The sequence below is a fragment of the Trachypithecus francoisi genome, unplaced genomic scaffold, assembly GCF_009764315.1.
Source record: "Trachypithecus francoisi isolate TF-2019V2 unplaced genomic scaffold, Tfra_2.0 Lachesis_group18, whole genome shotgun sequence".
Classification (NCBI taxonomy): domain Eukaryota; kingdom Metazoa; phylum Chordata; class Mammalia; order Primates; family Cercopithecidae; genus Trachypithecus; species Trachypithecus francoisi.
Window position 1 is genome coordinate 27,637,817 of NW_022681463.1, and position 26,094 is coordinate 27,663,910.

The 26,094-nt window shown below is 37.1% G+C and overlaps 1 pseudogene; it reads left to right on the top strand.

The window, feature by feature from the left end:
- Window positions 1-1,366: 1,366 nt before the first annotated feature.
- Window positions 1,367-7,557, top strand: LOC117063353 (annotated as a pseudogene).
- The last annotated feature ends 18,537 nt before the right edge of the window (window positions 7,558-26,094 follow it).

The following is a 26,094-nucleotide window of genomic DNA, read 5'->3' on the forward strand; positions in this document are numbered from 1 at the left end:
TAGGATCATTTATATTATTTTGGGTATATACCCAGAAATGGGATTGCTGGGTTGAATGGTAGATCTGTTTTTAGTTCCTTAAGGAATCACCACACTGCTTTCCACAATGGTTGAGCTAATTTACATTCCTACCAACAGCACAAAAATGTTCCTTTTTCTCCACAATCTCGCCAGCATCTGCTATTTTTTGACTCTTTAGTAATAGCCATTCTGACTAGTGTGAGATAGTATCTCACCGTGGTTTATATTGAAAATCTAACTTTCAAGACAAATTTAGAAAGTAAAAGAGACATCAAATTAATTATCTACATATTCATTATAGAAATTTAGAATTTAGAAAAAGAGAATATTGTACAAAATATAGAATACTATTTTTTAAAAAGTGGAAAAAGTGTGAAATAGAAAACAAATAGTAAAAATTAGCAAAGCCAACAGTTGATTGTATGAAGAAATTAAAACAGTATATGAACCCTGGACAATGTCAAGCACATAAGGAAGAGAGAAGGCACTAAAATGCAGTATCAGTACAAAAAGAGCATCCTTGCAACATTCATAGACAAAAATGTGGCATCAGTAAAAAGATGATAAGGATATTAGTTTTGAAATCATCCTAGTAAGTTAAAAAGTCTATGTGTTTTATGTATATAATTGCCAAAGGTGAACTAGGAAGAAACAGATAACTGAAAAATTTTATAATCATTACATAAATAAATCATATTTAAAATTTCCAGCAAAGAAAACTTCAGGCTCATACCCAAACTCATTGATAAATTCTATCAAATATTAAAGGAAGAAATCAGATCTATCTTAGCAAAAATCTTTTAAATAATAGTAAAGTGGAAACATTTCACAGCATAGTTTGCAAGGGCAGCATAATATCTGGCCAGGACATTATACAAAATAAAAATCAAAGATCAATGTTTCTCATGAACATAGGTACAAAAATTTAATCAAAATATTACCACAACAAATTTAGTGTTATATAAAAAAGAATGTGTTTCACAAATAATTTTCATTGATCCCACAATTACAAGGTTATTTTAGCATTTTAAAATATATCAACATATTAAACAATGTCAAAACTACAAAAAAGTGACCCAGTTTCTGGGAAAGGCAGAGGGTGGCAGTGGGAGCAGGGTCAGGATAGGCATATTGGAGATTATTTTTTATAAAAACTTTTGAGCTAGGAGATTTCATGAGTTTTGGGGTGGCTGAACACTTGGAGCTGCTGGGGAAGGTAATGTGCCCAGACAGGGCATGGGAACTCTGTGACATCTCCCTCCACAACCATGCCCTTAGTGTGTTCTCTTTGGGTGATCATCTGTGTCCCTCATAATGCACTTGTGAGCACCAAAACCTTGTGTGAATGAGCTCAAGAATACTGCATCCAGATTATCCTCAAAAGTTAGACTTTCTAAAGGACAAAGGACTATTTCCTGTGCCTTTTATTTATTTATTTTTCTACTCTAGCTATGTCTGGATCCTGCCACACAAGGCTTCCAGGTTAGTCAGGAAGAAAGTTGCAAACAAAAAGAAAAACAGAAAACTACTGAAGGCATCCAAGACAGCCAATGAAAATGTGGCATCAGTCAAGGTTTTAAGTCCTGGAAAATTAAAGCAATTAATTCAAGAAAGAGATACTAAGAAAAAGAACAGAACCTAAACCATCCATGCCAGTCAGAAGCTTTCTGACAAGAGCTGGAACAGCACATGTGAATTTGGATAGGACTGAGGTTTCTTTTCAGAACCCAGGGTTCTTAACCTGCAGTGGGCTCACAATGACTCTAAGAAGAACCTTTCTTAGCAGGTGACTTTCCCAACCCCCACTGGGCATAGCCAATTTCAAGAAAGTTCTACCTTCTAAGGGTGTAGAAAAGCTACATGATTGTGATTATAAGATACTCACTGACTTGGGAGTAAAGAGCTCAGAAAATGATTCGGTCCCAATGCAGGACACTCACATCCTTCCTGATACAGAGGCTCTATCTGGTGTACAAAATCCCTCTTTAATTAAAGATAAGAGCCAAGAGAAAACTCAGTCCTGGTATGAAAGGGTTGAAGATTCCAAAATCAATATCCCTACTCTCAGTGGCCCTTCAGCTGAGATCCTTTCTGGTCCGTTGGAAAGGACATCCTGTGGTAAAGGACCATTCTCTGAAGAAACATTGAATGATACTAGCGGTTCCCCAAGATTGTTTGCTCAGGGCACTGTGTGTGCTCCTTTGCCACAAAGAACAAGTGCAAAAGTTGTCTCTCAAGGAAACCTCAGAATTCAAATAGAAGAGTTGGGTTAATGAGTAGAATCCCTTAAGTTATCTGATTCTTACATGGATCCCATGAAAAGTGAATATGATTGCTATCCCACCTCCAGTTTTAATAAGGTTATATCTGAATTGAACCTTAGAAACTGGTTGGCTCTTGGTAGGTCTACATCCTCTACATGTCTAATAAAATTACTTTTGGCAGGCTAGGAACAAGCAACCCTTGGTGCTAAACCAGATCATCAAGATGCCCTCAAAGCTACTACAAATCAACAGGAAGTTGCTAATACCACCTCTGTCCTAGGACTGATCTTCAGTGCTATCCCACATCAATGGGAACTTCATGGTAATGCCTTGGGTAAGACCCCAGATCCACCAAAGATTCCTGGTGCTTTTCCAGTCCAAGAAGAGCTCTTTGGTGCTATCTTAGACCAACAAGAAACCCTTGGTATGAGTGGGGGCATTGTCCCATACTTGCCTCTCTTCCTTCCTGTTCCTCCAAATATAATTGCTATCTGTAATGCTCCTCCCAAATGGCCTGAGCCCTACAGCACTGTCTCATGTGGGCTTGCAGTGCAGAGTGCTATATAGATTTTGCCTCTGGACTCAGGACGCACTCCTCAATCATCATCAACCCCAGATAAAAAAATCATTACCTCCAGCAATGGCTATAAGCAATGTAGAAAATAAAAAGCAAGTTCATATAAGCTTTCTGCCAGATAACACTCGGAGTTTCATAATAGCCCCTGAGAGAAGACTCTTCCATGCTTCACTGGGTATTCCCCAACTCTCCCAGGCTGGTCCCAGCGATTCAGAAAGAGGGAGTTCCCAGGTCAGCGTAACCAGCATGGTTCATGTTGTCAACACCACAGTGATGACTATGCTAGTTCGACTGGTCAGTATCTCCGCTTCTTATACCACTTTATTACCCACTTTGAAAAAAAAAAAAAAAGGAAATGAAAGCAATATGAGGTTTGTGAATCCTACCAGCAGAACTCCAACTTTGGTAAATGCACTAGTTGCAAGAACAGAAAGAACAGCCATCAGATCTGTAAAAAGAGAAAATGTTAAGAGCTGGAAAAGACACTGTCTGCCACTGTGCCTTTGGAGGTTACAAAGGAAATCAAGAGGCCCCAGAGGGAAAAGAAGCCCAAAGCTATAAAGGCAAATTTTGACAACAAACCAGTAAATGTTCCCAAGTCAGAATCCATGGACTACAGTAGATGGGGAAGAACAAGGATTGGAATTGAATCCACATCCCCTTGAAATGATAATTAAAATTGAAGACAGCATGATAGCCATTGAGGTGAAGAAGATGTCCAACAAGAAATTACATTTAATGATCATGTCAAAGGAGATTTTAGTGCTAATGTCCCAGAAGCTGAAAAATCAAAAAACTCTGAAGTTGACAAGAGACAAACCTCCAAAACTGTGCAGACTGTAAGAAATGGCACTAAACATGTACACTATTTATCAACTGAAACAAATGTGTCATTTTAAAAATCTGATATTGAAGAATTTGGCAAATTCCTGAAAGACACCTGCAAACCGTAATGATGCCATGAGCTCTGTTGCTACTAATGCAAGTTGTTATCTTCTCAAAGGGAGAAGTAATGTTTTAGTCTTTCAGCAGTCTGGCTTTAACTGCAATTCCATTCCACATCCTTCATACTCCAACATAAACTGGCCTGGTAGTACACACAATGAAGTTGATAAATCACAAACTGCTGAGGTTATACCAAGTAAAGAACCAAAAGATGGATCTCAACCAAGTCTCTTACCCTTTATGAAAGATAAGAGATTAACACTGGAGCAAGTGGTAGGCATAGAGGTCTTGACTCAGCTCTCAGAAGCCCTATAAGATAATTCCTCCCCATCAAAGTCAGAGAATGATGAAGAATCAGAGCAGAGAACAGCCAATTATATCTTTTTATACCAGAATTAAATTCATCCCAAGAGTGATACCAATAAAAGTATTGCTCAAAGTATAATTACTGTTGACAGTTGTTGCAAGAATTTGCATCAGTTGCCACCAAGAAATAATAAGTCAGGGCATTGTAACCAGTTACTGGACAGCAGCAAACATTTGGTTTAGATGACCTATCATGTCAGGATGTAGCCCATACTCCAATTGAAGAAAATGTTGCAACATAGTTGACACAACTTACTTCAATAATTAAATTCAATGTAAAATTTATAAATTACATAAAACCAGAGGACAAAAAAGTTGAAAGTACACTGACAAGCCTTGTTGCATATAATGTGCAGCAAAAATACAGTCAGGAGAAGGGTGTAATACAAGAGAAACCACCTTCAAGTGTACAAAATAATCATAGTTCATCATTAACAAAGCAAAAGAACACAACCCAGAAAAAGACAAAATCCACCTCATCAGGCGACTGGTGGAAAAGGAAGCCCACTGTTGCTGTTAAAGAGCAACTTATGGCCGGGCGCGGTGGCTCAAGCCTGTAATCCCAGCACTTTGGGAGGCCGAGACGGGCGGATCACGAGGTCAGGAGATCGAGACCATCCTGGCTAATACGGTGAAACCCCGTCTCTACTGAAAAATACAAAAAACTAGCCGGGCGACGAGGCGGGCGCCTGTAGTCCCAGCTACTCGGGAGGCTGAGGCAGGAGAATGGCGTGAACCCGGGAGGCGGAGCTTGCAGTGAGCTGAGAGCCGGCCACTGCACTCCAGCCTGGGCGGCAGAGCAAGACTCCGTCTCAAAAAAAAAAAAAAAAAAAAAAAAAAAAAAAAAAAAAAAAAAAGAGCAACTTATGCATCCAAGACTGACAACGTTACCTTGTATCTCTTATGAGACACCTTTACGGAAGTCAGCACCAACTCTTAAGAATGTAAATATTGCATGTTCTGGTGGAATGACAACGGTTTCTACCAAAAGTGAAGAGGAAGTATGTTCATCCAGTGTTGAAACATCAGAGTTTTCCACAGCAGAGTATGCACAGAGAAATTTTGGTGATTATGCCATGAATTTCTTTATCTCTACAAAAAACCTGATGTCTATAACTAAAGATTCTGAACTGCCCACCTGCAACTGTCTTAATTGAGTTACATGAAAAGCCAAAGGCTCATATTATATAAACCTGGGGAAGGACCGGGTGTTGCTGCTGTCAGGGAAATCATAATGAGTAGGTATGGTCAAAAAGGAAACATAATAAGGACAGAAATAGTAGTGTACACTGGTAATGAAGGGAAAATTCGTAATAGGTGTCCGATCATTAAGTGGGTTTTAAGAAGAAGCAATGATACAGAAAAGGCCCTCTGGTCTAGCAGCGTATAGGCCACCACTGTCCAACTGCTGTGATAGTGATGCTCATCATGGTGTGAGATGGCATTCGTTTCCCCGTAGCTGACTAGCTGTACACAGAGCCCACCAAGAATCTAAGGTCATACAATATTCATCCCACCAACCGAAGATGCACCCTCCATTAAAATTGTACCTGTACATGTCAAGGAATTGATCCAGAGACATGTGGAGCTTCATGCTTCATTCTCCTTTGGCTGTTCATGGAGCATGTACTTTAATGGCTGTAAGTTTGGGAGAGGTCCAAGCTCCAGAAAATTTAGAATTGGTTCAAGCTCTCTCACATACCTATTATGAAGGAATTACTAAAGGACATAATCCAGAAAGACAATGTATAAAACTAGAACAAATTTGTGTGGAACACGAGGCCATGGAAAAAAACTTGAAGATAACTTACAGAGTTTGGCTACACAATTAGCTCCAATTTATAAGCAAGATGCTCTATTAGCTTACCAAAATCAGGTGGAACATGAAAATGTTGCACGAGAATGTTAGCTTGGCAGCAAGGATAGTTGTTCCTTCTCTGGCATCATTGATTGCCTGGACTTCTCTGCCCAGCCCCACAGAGACATTCACAACATGAATAATGGAAGCACTGTGGTTTGTACTTTCATTCAAGAAGATAACTGCTCTTTGGGTGCTATTCCTCAAGACAAGCAGCTCCATGTGCTACTTCTGTATAAACTTTCAGATGAGTTTGGCTTAAGGAAGGGAATGGAAGCCAAGATCAAATCTGGGGCCATCGAGCTCCTGGTACCTTGATGCAAAAAATAAAAATAAAAAAAGAACATGTTTCACTCAGCCTGTTTCCAAGTTCTGGGAAGAAGGGAAGAAGAGGGTTGTGATGATGATGGAGGTTCTTGCACATAAGATAAGGGCAGCGGAGCCAAAAATCATTCCCCAAATCAAGTGGAAGAATAACTCAGCAACAATAAACATCAGTAAGGCTTCATTGCTGCCAGTCTTCTCAATTAAAACAGACACAGTGCAACCTAAAATAAAAAGTAAAGCTGAAGCCCATTTTATCTTAAAAGATTTGCGAGGCCACAACACTAAAACCTTTTCTCTGATGCCGTCCATTCATCACCCAATGAAAAAGGCCACTGCATCTCCAGGCTTCTGCTGGTCCCAGAAGACTGCTCCAGCCATCCAGCTCTATTGAATAAGGATGCAACAGTCCCCTACAGGTTTTCAGAAAAAAGTAGCATTCCCCACTGCTCACTGCACGATGCCTTCTGGAAGGCTCAGTGATGCCAATGCAGCTGCGGCGGAATGCTCTAGAATTGCACAGCCTGGTGAAGTGGCTTCTCTCCCCACTCTGTCTCCTCCTGTGACAGAGCCCTTGGTTTCTTCTGAGCCTCCCACTGGTCTAAATGAGCCACTAACTTCTCATCAGCCAAGCCAGCAGCACCCCTTCCTCACCTCTTCTCAAGACCTCACCTCTTTGATGGAAGAAGATGAGCAGCATTCTGAAGCAGATGAGCCTCTATCAGACGAGTTGCTGTCTGATAACCCCCTGTCACCTGCTGAAGAGAAATTGTCCCACCCAGGTGAGCGTTGGTCAGAGAGTGAGCACATCTTTTTGGCTGCAAATATTGGTTGGGTGGTCACGGCACAGCTCGGTTTTGATTCAGTGTGTCCTGTGAGAGCTTCACACAGCTCCTGTGAGCACCTAAACCCTAGTCAATCAACTAACCTCTCCCTTGTCTTTCACCAGCACAAAAACCTGAATAAGCCCCAACATGGTCCTGAACTAAACAAGATTAAGTTTCAGACTGAAGAAGCTAAGAATAAGAAAATGAAGGTCTCAGAGCAAAAAGACCAGGAAGCTGTTGAAGGTCCTGAACTGTCCTCTAAGGAAATTATTTGAACCAAGTTCCTCATAAAGCATTAACATTAACCCATGACAATGTTGTCACCACAATTCCTTATGCTCTCACATACACACACCCTATAACCATTGGGTCTGAAGGCATCTCTCCCCCTCTTAATGCCCTTGCTGGTGCAGTGTACTTTTTCAAGCTGCTATTAAAAGAAAATCATGTACAGCTTACTATATCTTCTTCTCACACATTTTAAGTCTGAGGTCAAAAAAAATGAGGTGAGTATTCTTAACTGAGATTATATTTTGACAATTGGTAGAAGCTGCACATTTTAAGCAAAAATAAAAGTTGTATTGTTTTAAATACAAAAAAGGAAAATTATGCTCAATTCAATAGATCTAGAAAAAGTAGTTCAAAAATTCAATTTGCTTATGATTTTAAAATATAATTAGTATTCTTAGTAGACTAGCACTATTATTGAACCTCCTTAGTCTGGATAGACACATTTGTAAAACTATATGTACATGATAATCATGACACATAGGCCGGGTGCGGTGGCTCAAGCCTGTAATCCCAGCACTTTGGGAGGCCGAGACGGGCGGATCACGAGGTCAGGAGATCGAGACCATCCTGGCTAACACGGTGAAACCCCGTCTCTACTAAAAAATACACAAAAAACCTAGCCAGGCGAGGTGGCGGGCACCTGTAGTCCCAGCTACTCGGGAGGCTGAGGCAGGAGAATGGCATAAACTCGGGAGGCGGAGCTTGCAGTGAGCTGAGATCCGGCCACTGCACTCCAGCCCGGGTGACAGAGTGAGACTCCATCTCAAAAAAAAAAAAAAAAAAAAATCATGACACATTAACTGTACTATTAAGCTAATATAATATTTTAAATGTCTACATTGTCGTTTCTCTTTCCTCAGAATATTTCAACACCTAGCCAACAGTGAAAAAAAGAATTAAGATTAGCCAAAAAAAAAAAGCAAGAAAGACAAACAAAAGACAACAATGTACCTTACCTTTCATTCAATTGCAAGCAATTTGGAGCTGTTTATATTTCACATTTTCCCAGTAGAGTAGTCATTATTAGTATAATTTTTAGCTAACTCTTTGGTCAAATTTTGTAGAAACACTCTGATGAATAGTAAACATTCTAAGAAAACTGAAGAGCCCTTTCAGCTGAAAACATTCAGCTTTGAAGTGTTAGACAAAGCTTTCAGAAAGGTTTGCTATAGCTCTTATCTGTATTTGCTTCTACAATAAATGAATCTCAGTCATTGTATAGTTTTCTTGATTTGCTATCATTATGAAGGGTTTATATGAGGCAAGTATTTGCTCGAGGAATATTATTACTTCAGTTTATAGATAATTGATTCCTAACAACTCTGATTCATTGAATAAAATCTTCTGTCACAGAGGTTCAAGTTTAGCAGCTTTCAAACATGATCATTTCTGCTTCCTTATCTTGAATGAGGGTTTGAAAGTAGTGTTTTAGTCCTCTTTGCTTTGTATTCTTTCCCTTTTTTTTCATTAATCAACTTTTTTTCTTTTATTTTTAGTTGACACATGATAATTGTACATATTTATGGGATACAAAGCCTAATGATTAAATCAGGGTAGTTAGCCTGTCCATCTCCTGGAATATTTATCATTTCTTTGTGTGGGCAGTTTTTGCAGGTGGCTGCTTGTTTCAAAACCATTAACCCTTACTTGACTTTATTTTATTATTATGCTATATTTCAAAAACAAATCTAGATTTTGGTCCATTTTTTTGATTAGTCTTTTAGCTGCAATACACAAAATTACAAAGGAAAATGCCATTAGATTTAAAAGATGTTCAAAATTATGTGCCTAGTTCCTGGTACAGGACACCTTGTGATGCTTAATGAGCAGGCAAATTAGGCATCAATCAATCAGTTAAGTAATTTTGAAACCAGTCCTCTATAATACACAAAAGCAATCATCTATTGATATTTCTATATCGGTTTTGGTGGCAATTGGTAAAAACAGAAGCATCGGTAACTAGAAAGCATCTATGTTCCTAATTTTTTTTCTTAGTTACTCATCTGTTTTGATTGTTTTTCCACATTTTGCTTTACCCATCTGCACTGCAATGTTCTTTTCTATTCCTTCCATTCAGCAGGTAGTGGAAACAGAAAGAAATGAAGCTTAGAGTTGGTAATTTGAGACTCTACAGCATCACCCATTAGCCACAATTCATTGGACAAATTGCACACTTTCATAGACTACTTAAGTAAATAAATAAAAGTTTCTTTGGCTTGCTTGTAGTGTCTCTACTTTTTATTAGCATTCATGACACATTACATTAAATAATCTTCCTAACAGCATATATTTTAATTTACAAAGAATATTCTAGGATTTTTCAAAATGTCAGACTTTGTTAAAAATGGAGTTCTTATGATAATTTAGCAGAGAAGATAATTACAATATGATTTATAAGGAAAAATAACTACAAGCATGCTGTGTCCCCTACAAATCTCATCTTTACACTTACTTCCAGGCCAGGCGGGGTAACACATGCCTATAATCCCAGAACTTTGGGAGGCCAGAGTGGGTGGATCGCTTGAACCCAGGGGTTTGAGAACAGCCTGGACAACATGGCGAAACTCCATCTCTACAAAAAATACAAACGCTTCGCTGAGTGTAATGGTGCACACCTGTGGTCCCAGCTACCTGGGAGATTGAAACAGAAGGATGACCTGAGCCCTGAAAGCAGAGGCTGCAGTGAGCTTTAATGGTACCACTGCACTTCAGCCTGGGCGACAAAGTGAGAACTTGTCTCCAAAAAAAAAAAAAAAAAAAAAGAAGAAGAAACAAAAGAAGCTTAATTTCCAGTGTGACTGTAATGAGAGGTGGAGCCTTTAAGAAGTGATTGCTTTATGAGAGCTTTGCCTCCTGAATGGATTCATCCATGGATTAATGGGTAATCGTGGAAGGAGAACTGGTGGCTTTATAAGCAGAGAAAGAAAGACCTGAGCTAGCATGTTAGCAACAAGACCCTCCCCAGATGCGACTCCTGGATTATGGTCTTCTCAAACATGGGATCTCTGGACCTTGGACTTAGTCCCCAAAACTATAAGAAATACAATCTTTTTCTTTATAAATTACCCAGTTTAAAGTATTCTGTTATAAGCAACAGAAAACAGACTAATGTAATGCATATTTGTGTGTGTAACAGTACAATGTAGCAGTTCACAGTAGAATAAACATTGCATTGGTCACCGGTGGCTTCCAGAAAACTTCAGGGCTGCTACAAGTATATTTCTGTGATTTCATTTCTGTCAGTTTAGAAACCAGCCCCAGTGAAAGTTATGTTGTTCAGGACCCTAGCCTGGAACTGCCCTCTGGGTTTTCATAGCTTTTAAAGTAATGCAATCTGTTGATGCATCAAATCAGTTCCTTTTGAAGCTATGTAGTAGACGCTCAGAGATGTAACAGGTGTCCTCTAATACCTTTTAATATTTTTGAGTATTTATTCCTCAGATGTCCAAGTCTTTTGTTTCTTACAGATCTGAGTACCATACATTTCAGAGGACTAATTTTGGCTATTAGACCTGCTTTGCCTGGACAACAGTGACAGAGTTTATGCCTATCCCACTGTTGGGCAGCATGGCAGAACAGGCAAAGATCTACTTTTACACCAGTATGAAACTCAGTTATCTTGCCTCCTGTATGGTCAAATGCTAAGATATAATTTATATCCCAGAGCTTCACTCCATGGTCAGGCCGAAGCTGGACTTGGCCAGAACTTGCACCCTTGCCTAGGCTATCCCAGTCTTTACCAGTTTATCTGAAAACATTTCTATAGTAAACCACTTGTACACGAATCCTGATCTCATGTTCTGCTGCTGCAGAACTTGACTTAAGATAGGTGATAAAGATGGCCAGTAGTCATAGCCATATAAATCCCAACAGATTAAGTGAATTTACCAAAATCATGCCACCAGTGGATGGTGGGTCCTGGTCTTCTCTTTTAAATGCAGAATACTGTAAAGCAAACAAACTATAGGTTACATATCATATGATCACATCTGGAATACAATTTCATATCTTCAAAGTGTCTTCAGAATCAATATTTTCATCCAAAATTAGAGGTAAGGTCAGAGGTGATGATGATTTGAGCTGATATGTGCTATTAGGGGGGAAATAAAGAAGAAAAAAACAAAGGGAGATTATGAACACAGAGTATTTTAATAAATAGGGACATAAAGCTAAGCCTTTTGCAGAGGTGAGATTTGAGCAAATGTTTGAAAGAGGAGAGGTGTTAGGTAATACCAGGGCAAAGAGTGTCTCAAAGAGGGAAAAGTCAGTGAAAAATTTCAATGGCTGATGTGATGTGAGACTGGCAAGCTGTCTAGTGTGACTGTAGCAGAATTAGTGATGAAAGAAGGTCAGAAAGAGAAGGTCATCTCAGATCATGTAGGACATATCCAACCACTGCTAAAGTAAATTTTTACTGATTCTTGACATGCATGTGCATAATACATTTTCCACTGCATATTCCTAAGCCTGAAATTTGTGAGAGATTGCAAAATAGAATTCAGTTTGAGACACAGATGAAAGAACAAGAACAACTGCTTCACAGAAAATTGAGTAACATTAGCCTGATAGTAAACTTCTGACTTTTGCTCTCTGTGATACAACTCCACCATGGAGACCCAAAATAATGGACTTGATGGGTAATCATGGCTCCTAGAAATCCCAGACTACACTGGAGTAGCACAGAGCTCCAAAACAAACCAATCCTGAAATGGCAAGGAAAGGATTTGTTTCAAGTCATCTATTACTTTTCCTTTTCCTCACTGTAGCTTTTATTTTCTTTCCTTCTTTCACTGTGGCTTTTGCCATTTGAAGTTCTACCCTTAGCCTGTGCAACACAGTGAGTCACTGTCTCTATAAAAAGTTAAAATAAAAAAGTTTGACTTGCCTTTGGTTAAGGAGATGGTCTTCCTTATATACGCCACTATAAGAGTAAATCTTCAATGCATTGAACTGATTATGTTATGTTCACAGTTAATCTGAAGGCTCTGACCCACAGAAACTAATTCCTCTGCATTGGATCAAATTTCCTCTGTCTTTCATGGTAGAAACACTGTTTAATATAAGCAATGCCACAGATTTTTTTTTTTTTAACATTTTATTTTACCCTAGTTGGAAAGATTTGTCTTTTAGTAGGAGATGAAAATCACTGAAAAAGTCTAAGTGTAACAGTAAAATGATTTTGTCTTTGGTTCAAAACTATTCTGGCTATTATGTAAAAATAGACATAATAGGGGCAAAGATAGACACAGTGAGACAGGTTAGGTTATAGAAGTAAACAAAGTGTAGTGTATGCTGTTGGCAGTGCTTAGATTCTGCTCATTCACAGAGCTTATTGGCTGTTAACGACTCATCTGAATACCCTCTCCAGGAACTGACTTTAGCTGACAGCTACTGTTGAGTCCCAGATAATTTGCCTTTCTTAGGAGCAAGGCATATCTACTCACTGATGGATGGTGCTGTGTGGGGAGGGGATCTCTGAAGAGCAATTGCAGCTCCAAACCTCTGTGAAATTGACTGAGGCCAACATTGCAAATACATTCCAGTTCATCTCCTCCCTTGCCCAATTCTGCTTCCCGAGATTTCCCTCCATAAATTTGCTCCCAGGAACATTTCTCTCAAAATCTCCTGAAGATAATCGCAATACCTGAATATGTTTCCCGTAGAATGCCACCTAAAAGGACTTGCAAATAGGTTGCAAAGTATAGAGAAAGACACGGGTCAAAAACTCAAGTTTCAGCCAAAAGAAAATTGAACTGAAGTCATCCCAAATAAGGTAAGTTGGAGGTAGAATAGGTTTGAGAAAAAGACCAGAGGTTAAATTTAGGACATAAAATATTTGAGATAGTATCTATTAAATAGAGAGATATCTATCAAACACTCAAGTGAATATGCCAAGTAGGCAATGAGTTATATAAATCTGGATTTAAAATAGAATAGGATAGAGAAGGAAATGAGGCAACTGTCAGTATACTGAATATTTAAATTTTTTTTTTTTTTGCATGGGAGAGAATATAGTCTGTTTGATTTTAAATCATAGAAGGATACAGTCTCTATCAGCTTTTAGATTTTACTGACCATTTAAATCAAATATATGTGTGCATTTTGGGGGTGTAGTTAAAAATTCTATTTTAGATGTAGAGTTCTACACATAGAAAGCAAATTTATTAATCGTATCATTTATGATGTATGTCTGTATAAATACATGGATATTGATATGGTTTGTCCATGTCCTCACGCAAATCTAATCTTGAATTGAAGTTCCCATAATCCCCACGTGTTTTGGGAGGGACACAGTGGGAAGTAGTTGAATAATAGGGGTGGTTACCCCCATGCTGTTCTCACAACACTAAGTGAATTCTCAGGAGATCTGATGGTTTTATGAGGTGCTTTCCGCCTTTGCACAGCACTTCTTTCTCCTGTCACATTGTGAAGAAGGATGTGTTTGCTTCCCCTTCTGCCATGATTGTTAAGTTTCCTGAGGCCTTCCCAGCCATATGGAACTGTGAGCAAATAAACCTCTTTTCTTTATAAATCACCCAATCTTGGGTATTTCTCCACAGCAATGTGAGAATGGACTAATGTAGATACATGCATATGTTCATATATTGTGTACATATGCATGCATAATTAATATAATTTTTATACACAGCATCTCTGTGCATTATTTTACTTAACATTATTTAGTCATTAAGAATTTTGCTTATTTTTAAATCTTGATTTATTTCTTTTTGAGAGAGATTTGTTAAATATGATTATGGCTTTCTCTGTCTTTCTCTACAGCTCTCTCAATTGTACTTATATGCGTTTTGCAAATGAGTTGTTAGAATAATACATTTTAAGATGAGTAAAAGAAAAATAAACATTTTACCAGTGCATACTATTTTGTTTCTTATAATGTTTGCTTTAAATTTTATTTTGTCAAAAATAGAACACAACTGAGTTTTAATTGATATTTGCCTAATCTGTTTTTCCCCCTTCTGTTTCAAAATTTCCATTCTTTTTGTTAAGTGTGTCTTCTGAAAATGATACTATAATTGAATCTTGTTTTTCTAAAACTTAATTTGAAAACCTATGAATTTTGATACTGTGGTATAGGTAGTTTCCATTTGAGTATTGCTAAAATTTAAGACTGATTTCAGGTGTTTAAAAATATTTTCTTTGTAGTATTTTTTCTTCTTTTCTGAATTTTAATATTAAGATTCTTTTTATTAAAGGGTCATATATGTTATATAGTCCATTTTTGTTCTTATATTTGTTCCCTGTTTATATTTCTTAATTAAAAAAATAAGAGTTGCACCTTTCCCTAATAAAATTCATATACCATATCATGGATACATACTCCTTTGATCTCTCCCCTGCTTTGATCATTGGTCTATCATCCTGATGATATGTCTGACATTTTAGTTCTGGGATGATTTTTTTCATCCTCTTCTGCATCTTTCTTCACCTTATCCTCCTCCTTTATTTTCCTCACTATGAAGATCTCACTAGACAACATTAAACTTTACCTTATGTATCTACTGCAATATGTTCTTGGACTGATTTCTTTTCTTATTGAATATCTCTTACTAAAGTGTTTAACTGGCCGGTTGTGTTGGCTCACAACTGTAATCCCAGCACTTTGGGAGGCTGAGGCAGGGGAATCACTTGGTATCAGTCAGGAGATAAAGACCATCCTGGCTAACACAGTGAAATCCCGTCTCTACTAAAAATACGAAAAAAAAAAAAAAATAGCCGAGCGTGGTGGCAGGTGCCTGTAGTCCCAACTACTCTACTCGGGAGGCTGAGGCAGGAAAATGGCATAAACCCTGGAGGCGGAGCTGGCAGTGAGCCAAGATCGCGCCACTGCACTCCAGCCTGGGCGACAGACGGAGACTCGGTCCAAAAACAAAAAAATTGACTGGGTGTGGTGGTGGGCACCTGTAATCCCAGCTACTAGTGAGGCTGAGGCAGGAGAATAGCTTGAACCTGGGAGGCATATGTTTCAGTGACCCGAGATAGCACCCTTGCACTCAAGCCTGGGTGACAGAGTGAGAATCCGTCTCAAAAAAAAAAAAAAAGAAAGTGTTTAACTGTGGATCTTCATCTGACAGATAAACCCTTTGGTACCATAGAGTCCTGGGAATATTTTTTATTACACCCATACCTTTGAACAACAATTTGGTTGGAAATAAATCTAATACAAAGTTATTTTTCTTTGAAACTTAAAACTATTATTCCCTTTCCAATATTGAAAATGAGAAAGCTGATATCAATCTCCTTCTTAATTCTTTATAAATCAAAGTTCTTTAAACTTTGCTTTCTGTGTGCTTTTAGCATTTTCTCTTAAGTTTTAATATTCATTATTATATATTTAAGTGTGGATTTTTAAAGTATTATATATTTAATTCATTTCAGTATTATATATTTAAGTGTGGATTTTTTTCTATATTTAATATTTAAAATTTGTTTTTTATTTTACATTAAAATTTATTTTACCTTATTATTTATTTTATCTCACCATATACTGTTTAACTGTTTGTATATAAAGTCTTTGTCCATTTGTTCTAAGAATTCTGCTTCAATTGGTGTAAGATGAATAGTTAACATTTCTTTGGAGTGTTCTCTGTTTCTTAGATGGCTGGTTTTTTGGCACCTGAGTACAAGGTTCCCTGACAGTAATTGCTACGCAGTCTGGTAATCTTTTCTGGAAATGGGCTAAAGGCTAGCCCTGAAGCCAGAATCTCAGGGAAAGGAACCAAAAAATCACAGAAACATTGTGTACCATTCACATTTGTGGTTCCTTACCAGGCAATTACTTGCCACTTTTTCTCCCATTTAACTATTGGGAAAATTATTGTTGCAAAAACCTGCTTCCTCAGCTTTGAATGGGAACTTTGAATGGGAGAAATTGAGGAACAAATGCTCAAGGGCAGATCAACTGGTTCACAACTACCATTTTTCATAGATTCCTTAACCCAATGGGCATTTATGCTGTATTGGGTTCATACCTCCCCACTATTAGAACATGAACTGTTGCAGAAAATTTCTATATGAAACACTAAAGTGAAGGATAGGAATAAGGTGAAGTTAAATGATTCCTTTCACCCGATCATCTTACTGACACCTTTACCTTTATCCTCATCCTTGTCACCAGTTCAAGACAGTACTGAGTCTACCCTAGAATTTCACAAAGGTTTTTATTTGTTTGTTTCTGGCTTATTCCTGAAAAATTTGTAACCCCTTTCTATATTTTCTCTTGGACTAGTTTCAGGGGAAGCTAACATGATGACAGTTTGCCATCAGTACAGGACAGATATTAGAAGCATTTTATTCTTTACTTGATTCCTTAATCTCTACCCATCTCTTCTTTTGAAAATTTCATCTTCCTTAGTACAATTTCAACTTTCTCTCATGAACTCATATATAACATTGCCTTTGCATTTATAACATTTTAAATATCTTAAACAATTTAAAAATAGAAATCAGAATTAAATATTCTGAAAAATAAAAATGTTATAATGATAATAAGCATTCCTTTTATTCAGTAACCCAAATAATATTATTTTGTCCTATTATAATGCACTTAGCATTGTGAATAATTGACACAAATTGTAAAGTAGAAACATGAGATACTCTTTGCTATTGAGAAATATACAATGTTGACCGGGCGCATTACATGATCTTCTTTCTTTACTGCAGTCTAAGCTGATATTTTCTTTAATTTAAATCCTGAAATTTCATTCCTGTAGTGAACACTTATTTAACAACTCTTATTTAAGAAAATTTTATTTTAAAAACTAAGATATAATACTTGCATGTGCCTGACTTGCACTAGTCTGGCAGAAAATAGTAGGCCCATGTATTAGTCTGTTCTCACGCTGCAAATAAAGCCTGTAATCCCAGTACTTTGGGAGGCCAAGGTGGGCAGATCACGAGGTCAGGAGATCGAGACTATCCTGGCAAACATGGTGAAACCCCGTCTGTACTTAAAATACAAAAAAGAAAAATTAGCCGGGCCTGGTGGCGGGCGCCTGTAGTCCCAGCTTCTCGGGAGGCTGAGGCAGGAGAATGGCATGAACCCGGGAGGTGGTGGAGCTTGCAGTGAGCTGAGATCCAGCCACTGCACTCCAGCCTGGGCAACAGAGCGAGACTCTGTCTCAAAAAAAAAAAAAAAAAAAATATATATATATATATACACACACACACATACATACATATATATACATATACACACAATGTGTATTATAGAACAAATGTAATATGTACAAGAATTATAACACATGATTATATAATTAATAATATCCCTCCTATTTTTGTTTGGGCTGTTATAACACAAATATCATAGACTGGGTAATTTAAATAACTTTTATTTCTCACAGTTCTGGAGTCTGGGAAGTCCAAGATCAAGGAACTTGCAGTGTCTGGTGAGGGCGCTCTTCCTAGTTTGCAGAGTTGTCTTCTCCTTGTATCCTGACATTTTAGAGGGGCAGTAAGAGAGGGGAAGCACTGTCCTATAGTGTTTCTTCCTATAAAGGCACACATCATGAGGGATCCATCTTCATGACCTAATCACCTCCCAAATGTGCCATCTTTAAATACCGTCACACTTGCTATTAGCCTTTCAATATATGAATTTTGGGGCAACACAAACATGCAGTCCATATCACTTTCTATAAAATATTGCAATTCATCTATACACATGCTGATATGGTTTGACCATGACCCTGCCCAAATCTCATCTTGAATTATAGCTCCCATAATTCCCACATGTCTTGGGAAGGACCCAGTGGGAGGCTATTGAATCATGGGATTGGGTCTTTCCCTTGCTGTTCTCATGATAGTGAATCAGTCTCATGAGATCTTATGGTTTCATACATGGGAATTCCTCTGCACAAGCTCTCTTGCCTGCCACCATGTATGTGTCCCCTTGCTCTTCTTTTGTCTTCTGCCATGATTGTGAGGCCTCCCCAGCCATGTGGAACTGTGAGTCCATTAAAACTATTTCCTTTATAAATTACCCAGTCTTGGGTATGTCTTTATTTGCAGTGTGAGAACAGACTAATACATGTGCCTACTATTTTCTGCCAGACTCGTGCAAGACAGGCATGTGCAAGTATTATATCTTAGTTTTTAAAATAAAAATTTCTTAAATAAGAGTTGTTAAATAAGTGTTCACTACAGGAATGAAATTTCAGGATTTAAATTAAAGAAAATATCAGCTTAGACTGCAGTAAAGAAAGAAGATCATGAAAATGTCAACTGGGGTTGTTCTTGAAAAGTTTGATGGTTTACTCAGGCAAAAAAGTTGACAAAGGTTAATTAATATATAATAATGAACATTTGACATAAAGGATTCATGACAATTAATAGGAAAAGGACAGTGGCAAGAGTAAACGAGTGCAATTTTGAAGGAGTGATGGGAAATAAGGTTTAATTTAAAAGTTCATGTCATACTTTAGAAGATGTCTAATAACATGTGGCACCTATTTCTCAGACAATGTGCTAAATGATTTTCTAAAATATTCTTTGCAATCAAAGACTCCTAATTTCATGCTTCAGATGAAGAAATTGAGGCTCAGAAAAGAAAAAGAGAAAGGAAAGAATAAAAGAGATAAAATTAAAGTAAATGGACTTCATATATCAGAGGAAGAAACTGTGAATGAGAGAGAATCAGGATCTTAAGATCACACAAGAACATTCTGTGGAATTGTAAGAGTGCTTTTGTTCCATGAATATCTTATTTCTATGTTGGAAAGTAAGTTGGAGAACTTTGGACTAAATCCGATAAAAAATAATGATTCTTTTTTTTTGTTAATGGAAACAATGGAAGCATAATTATGATAGTGACTGAAAAGCATTAACAAAATAATGACATTTAAGATAATGAAAGTACTTACTACCTTGCCAGGCCCTGAGCTAAGCATATTGTATGCATTGTCAAAAAATACTTTGAGCAAGCTATTATTATACCAGTCTTACAGGTAAAGGCAAGTATTTATGGAGATTGTGTAAATTGTTGAAAGCCATATCTAGTAGGTAGTGAAAAATGCAGGCCTATCTTAAAGTGCATGCTTTGCCACCAAAAGTTTAAAAAAAGTAACCTATTAACACTACTTAATAAAATTGCTATGGAGTTTGGGTTTCTCTGAAGAAATACGCTGAAGGACTTTCAGGCTTAATATTGGAGATTAATGAGAGAGATGAGTCACTTGGAACTAAAACTATTCTGAACCTAATCTAGTCTTTGTTTAATGATTCAGAATGCATTTTTGGAGCTTCATTATCAACACAAATTATCATTATACTGGTGATTCAAGATGCTGGATGGTAAGAATACTCAACAAGATCATGTAACATGGGAATTATCCATGAAATGAATAGCTAACTTTATTAGATTATATAGTTACATCCAATTCAAAATGTCCTTTATGGAGTAAAAAAATAACAATTTTTACCCTACTTTGAAAGAAGAATAGAATAGATTAAAAATCTTGCCCAAAATGGTCTTAAAAAGTTACAGAACCAAAGCTAAAATCAGTAAAACTGATTTCAGTATTTTTCATTAATTACCAAAATATGTTGATCAGAATAATTGTCCTCCAGGGTGGTGGTGATTATCCAGTTCAAACAGGTGGGAATTTGTTTCCCAGAGTGGTAGGGGAGGAGGGGATCTTTTATGAGTAAATTAGTTGCAATTTTGCCTATGTAAAAGGTGCCCAGATCATAATTGAGTATAATATTCAGGTTTACATCCAATGCAGAATTTCACTAAGACTTCTGATGGCCATTTAGTTTTGCAAAACTTCCCACATAATATGTACACATATAGATGCTTTGAATTTCCATAAATTTTGAAAAGACCATCTTGTAATCAGTGTATTATATCTATTGGCCTGCAATTATTGCAATTATTCTATTTTCAATTGCTAAGATCATTGAAAATGAATGGCAATTTATCTCCATCATCATCTTCCCAATTTCTGTTGGATTGTCTTTAACCTCAGTGAATGAGGGTATTTATTTGCATCAGTAGAATATTGGCTCTATGGCATTCCCATGTTCTTACTGTTCAAATATGAATTATTTGTATTTCCAGTGCCAAAACAGATGTATTAATAATCTTAAAGAAAATCCTGTAGCATTCCCCTTCACTGTTTTGAAACTCTTTATGAATTTGTGCTACTGAAATTATTCAGAAAAGTGAAAAGTTAAATGACTAGCTTATTTTTTTAACGAATAGAACATATTAATAATAAAAATCTTGGATTAAAAGTTTATCTTTCCTGGCAATACGTTGCACTAGAAACTAAGAGAACTCTTGCAGTAGCAACTACCAAAAAATGTTGAGTAAACTAAATTAAACGAACGTTTGCAGCTGAGCTCCCAATTAGGTACAGGATTAACCATAGGACACAAATGAAGAGGAAACTGAAAATGAGATTGTGCATGGTCCAGACAGTTTAGTGGTTGAGGCTGAGACAGAAGGGAGCTACTGTGCTTAGAATTCAGGGTTTAAGTGTCACTCTTGCACATAAGAAAAAGTTTTCAATTTAAACAAAGCAGAGCTGAGAAACAGTAAAATTAATGTCTCAAGAAGGTACTATAAGCATAATGAAAGAGTATACATACAAAACATTCTAGACAGCAAGGAAAATAACCTGAAATGGATGTTTTCTATCTTCATCTGGATTCTGGATAAAATAAAAGAACAATAATTACACTTTACAATCTTTTATCAAAGAATTGACCTAAGATTTGTAGTTAGGATTTAGTCTTTCTTCCTGGAACACCCAATCTAATACAAAACTTTCACCAGGTAATGGCTTTCAGAAGAATAAGATTCAAATGATTTTTATTGTAAAAGCTTTTGCAAGATCAGTATGAAAAGAAAATAATTAAGATATTAAGGTTATACTAAATAAAGTGACAGAATTTAACATGCCTATGAATAAAATGCATCTATTAACACAGTGTAAAGATGTAAATCCTCTTCAAATTAAGCTAAAAACCATATGTGATAAGTTGCAATCAAAATAGTTTTCATGGTAGTTTTTGATGGTTTTCAAATAGAAATGAAAGAACACAAGATGAAATACAGCAAAAAGTTCTTGGAGAAGGAGATGAGAAGATTCTCTCTATGATATATTCATTCTTGTAATCACAGTCCTCATAGTGGTGCCAGTGAAGATAAATCTATTAGTAAAATAGAGTTTATAGTAGAGAAGCAGAGTTATGTCTGTATGGAAATTAGATGTAATGAAGAGCTGTCTTTGCAATTTTCTATTTTCTTTTCTAAGAGACAGTGTTTCATTCTGTCACCAAGGCTGGAGTGCAGTGACATTACCTTGACTCACTGCAACCTCTGCCTCCCAGGCTTAAGTGATCCTCCCACTTCAGCCTCCCAAGTAGCTGGGACCACAGGCCACCTAGTCTGGCCAATTTTTGTATTTTTTTTTTGTACAGACAGGATCTTACTATGTTTCCCAGGCTGGTTGCGGCCTCCCATAGTACTGGTATTACAAGCGTGAGAAACCTGCCCGGACCTATAAATTTTAGAAGAAAGCAATGATTCCTCGAATAATGTGATGAAAAGAAACCTAGTTATGAATAGGAGAAAGAGAATAGATTTCTACAATATACTAAATTCAAAAATAGATTCCTTATGCATTAAAGACTAAATGTAGAAGAAAATGTATGTGATTATATGGAACTGATAACAAATAATTTTTATATAAAGCAAAAAATAGAAAAATAAAAAATATTTCTAAAATTTGCATTAATAATATTCTGTGCATCCAAATATTTTATACATATATTAAAATGCAAACTACAGACTATAAGATGTTTATAATGCCTATAGTTGAGAAATAGTCATAGTTAAAATATATAAAGTTTTTTTAAATTTCTATTTTAAAAATTATTTATTTATATTGCAGATTCAGGGGTACTTGTGCAGATTTGTTACATTGGTATATTGAATAATGCAATGTTTTGGGTTTCTAGTGAACCCATCACACAAATAGTGAACATAGTACTCAGTAATAAGTAATTTTTAAGTCATCACCCCCACTCCACCATCCCCACTTTTGGAGTCCCCAGCATCTATTGTTTTCATCTTTATGCCCATATATAACCATTCATTAGCTCCCTCTTATAAGTGAGAATAATCTGTATTTGATTTTCTGATTCTGAGTTATTTCACTTAGGATATTGGCCTTCAGATGCATCTATGTTGCTGCAAAGGACATGATTTTATTGCAATACATATAAAGACTTTTAAAAATAAAAACTATAAGAGTAATCGGCTTTTTAAAAAATGGTGAAAGATATGGGCATGCAATTTAGAGAGGAGGAGATCTGAATGGCCAATAAAGATAAGAAAAGCGCTAAGCTCAGTAGAAACTGGAGAAATTAAGGCCACAATGAGATATATCTTCAAACATATTATACTGGCAAATTTTAAATAGTCTGACAATACCAAGTGTTGGTGATGATGTAGACCAGAGAGAACCCTCATAATTCTGTTGTTAGGAGCAGAAGCTGATACAAGCACTTAAAGAGAAATTCTGCAATATGTAATGTAATACATTTTCACATTTATGAGAAGCAAATCTGGAGGGTGCTGGAGGCTGGATTAATTCCCCCTTTGGATGGTTCAGTGGAGGGCCCGTTCAATGGGAAATGGCTAACCTGCACGGAGACAGTAAGGCTTTGGATAGTGCCAGCATTCCTGGCAGGTGAACCTTTTCATCTTGGTTCTCTGAATGTTTATTCTCTATAGTGTAGTTACTGCACCTGGATATCTCTTGACATTCCCTTGTTACTCAGAGAAAATAGATTTTTACTCCTTTGACATTCCCTTGTAACTCTGAGAAAATAGTTTCTTATTCCCTTTAGGCAAATCTAATTGCCTCACTGACGTGGCAGAAACCTGAACCTTCAGAGCGTTTTTCTTCTAATCACTTGCCCACACATTTCTCCACAAGACATCTAGAGAACCTGCCATTTCCTGCTTGCCAAGTCTAATTAACTTGATAGTGCTATATGGTATAGCACGTTGCTGTTAGGCTGAAAACCTGAATTTTAACACAATGCAAAATATGCGTGTATTTAAGCATAGAAACAGTACAGTAAAAATATAATTGTATAGATTTATAGGAACACCATCCATTGTTGACTGAAATGTCATTACGACTGTATATTCAGCCTGAGTATTCAGCTTAAAGCATGGAGAAAGGACAACACAGTGATACCCCAAACTCGTTTGTCATGAGATGGGCTTGGACCAGGACTTCATTTATTACCTTGCCTCCATATGACCCCACTCTAAAAGGGTACTATGATGACATTTGGGATCCCTAGTATCAGTGCCAGGTAAGATCCTCTAATCAACATTTTTTCAAATATCTATTAGTTACATTTCTCCTGGCACACAATTACTTTGGTAAATTGCCATAGGTTCCATTGGAAAAGGTTCAGAAACATCTGTTGTAAAAACAATGTTGGCACTGCAGGTTCTTTCCTCAAGAATATCCAGTCTCCTTTTTAATGTATGATCTTATTGTCTAGGAATTATCCTAGGTATAGAAACTGGGAAGGGAATCATGATTTCCTCTTATAACTGCCATCATTATTCTTCTCTTGAACAATTCTTTATCCATTTGACATCTATAATCCAAGCCAATATCTTTATTGGCTGCCTATCTGGCCCCTAAGAATACCATAGTTTATTAGCCACTGCTACAGATCCCTATAGGTAAGGTCCTTGATTGCTGTTTCAGACTTGCTACACATACTGGAATTAAACCCAACTTGCTTCTGACAAGGTGAGATGCTACCATTTGTCCTCTGCTTTGCCAGAATATTATCATTCACATTTACACGAGTAAGCATAGGTTCATAGCTTTATCTGTCATAATACATTCTGGGCTATGGTGGACTGTCACTACCAACCTTTTTGAAGTTCCGGTACTCACTAGCATATTCCTCATTTCCTTAGTGAAGGGAGTTTTCTGGGCCTTTTCTCTGGCCTCACATACTAAATCTATTCTATCATGCCTATATCTCTGTGTCTCTGACCTCTGTCTAAATACTGTGCCAAGGCTGTTCTAGCAGGTCCACTCATTTACTGTAAGCCATTTGATCTTCAGGATTCAAATTTCCATTTCTGGCATCTTTACCAGGAAATTAAATCCTGAATCATAAAAGAGTCTCTTTCCATATAAATTCACTCTCCCTAATGCAGCCGTTTATTTACATATCCCTGCTCTAATGTGTTTAAGAAACACTCACTTACATATCCTCTTGGTTACTTCTGGTAAATATTAGCAAAGTTCTGCAGATCCTTTGGTGAATGATCCCTTTCCTTTCATTTCTTCATTTGGGCCATGTCAAGTCAATCTTAGTTATTGGTCCAGAAGCAATGAAAACAGGAGACAGGTAAAACTTGAAGATGGAAAACATCAACATATATGGCATCCTCCTCAGGGGTGGTCTTTGCATCATCTCCAGACTTTTGAGGATACTGTAGTCAAGAAAAGTGAAAGGATTGCTTCTATCAGCCTAAGCATTTACATGAACATGTGGATTCAAGGTTTATTAGTACATCCAACCAAAAGTCCCCATATATTCTCTCAGACTCACACTATTTTCTCATCTTTCTTATCAGGGTACTGATTTTGCCAATATTATGGTAAAATATTGAGCCTATTTTCAGCGTATGCAGGAGAAGATGGCTCTTTTAAGCAATGTGATTCAAGGTTTGGTTTTCATGGCAAAGTCTGAATTAATAATTGGATGACCTAAAACTATCTTCTTCTTTCTCAAGACTTCTGTGAGAGTAAGCAAAACCCAGCCAACTTCACAGTCCTTGTAATTACCATTGCCCTGTATATTTCAACTCTTAGACATGTTGCACAAGCTAGTACTTCCATTTCAGTTATGTCCAATCTAATTAACTATAGGTGAGATTCTTAGTAATTATGAAGTTATGGTGTATCAAGAGCTATCATATTTATTTTATACAATAATGAAATCTTCATTCCCACCTGGGAGGCGAGTGAGTAAGTTCTCATGGGAGCTGATGGTTTTTTAAGTATTTGACATTTCCTCCTTCACAGGCTGTCTCTGTCCAACATGGGAAGAAGGTGCCTGCTTCCCCTTCTGTCATGATTGTAAGTTTCCTGAGGCCTCCCATTCATGTGGAACTCTGAGTCAATTAAACCTCTTCCCTTTATAAATTACCCACTCTTGGGTATGTCTTTATAGCAGTGTGAAAACAAACATACAGAAATATTATATGAAATGGACAGAGAAGGAACCAAAGCCAATATTCCTGTGACTGGCTAACCACTGTGGGAAACTGATTTCAATTCCTCTAGAGACCCTTTAAAAAGCTGTATAGAATATACCCCAGCATTACTAATGCTCCACTTGGCTTTGGAGGGGAAGGAAAAGATGCCACTGCTTCCAACGGATGTTCTTACACAGAGAGAACTGTCAATAGATGGCGACCCAGGAAAGATCAAGAATATGAGCAGAATGCCAATAGTATCTCCAGTTTCTGTTCAATAATGCAGTTCCTAGAGGAGACTATTGGAGGCCCCAATGGCTGATTCAAATGAAAAATTCAAATAGAAG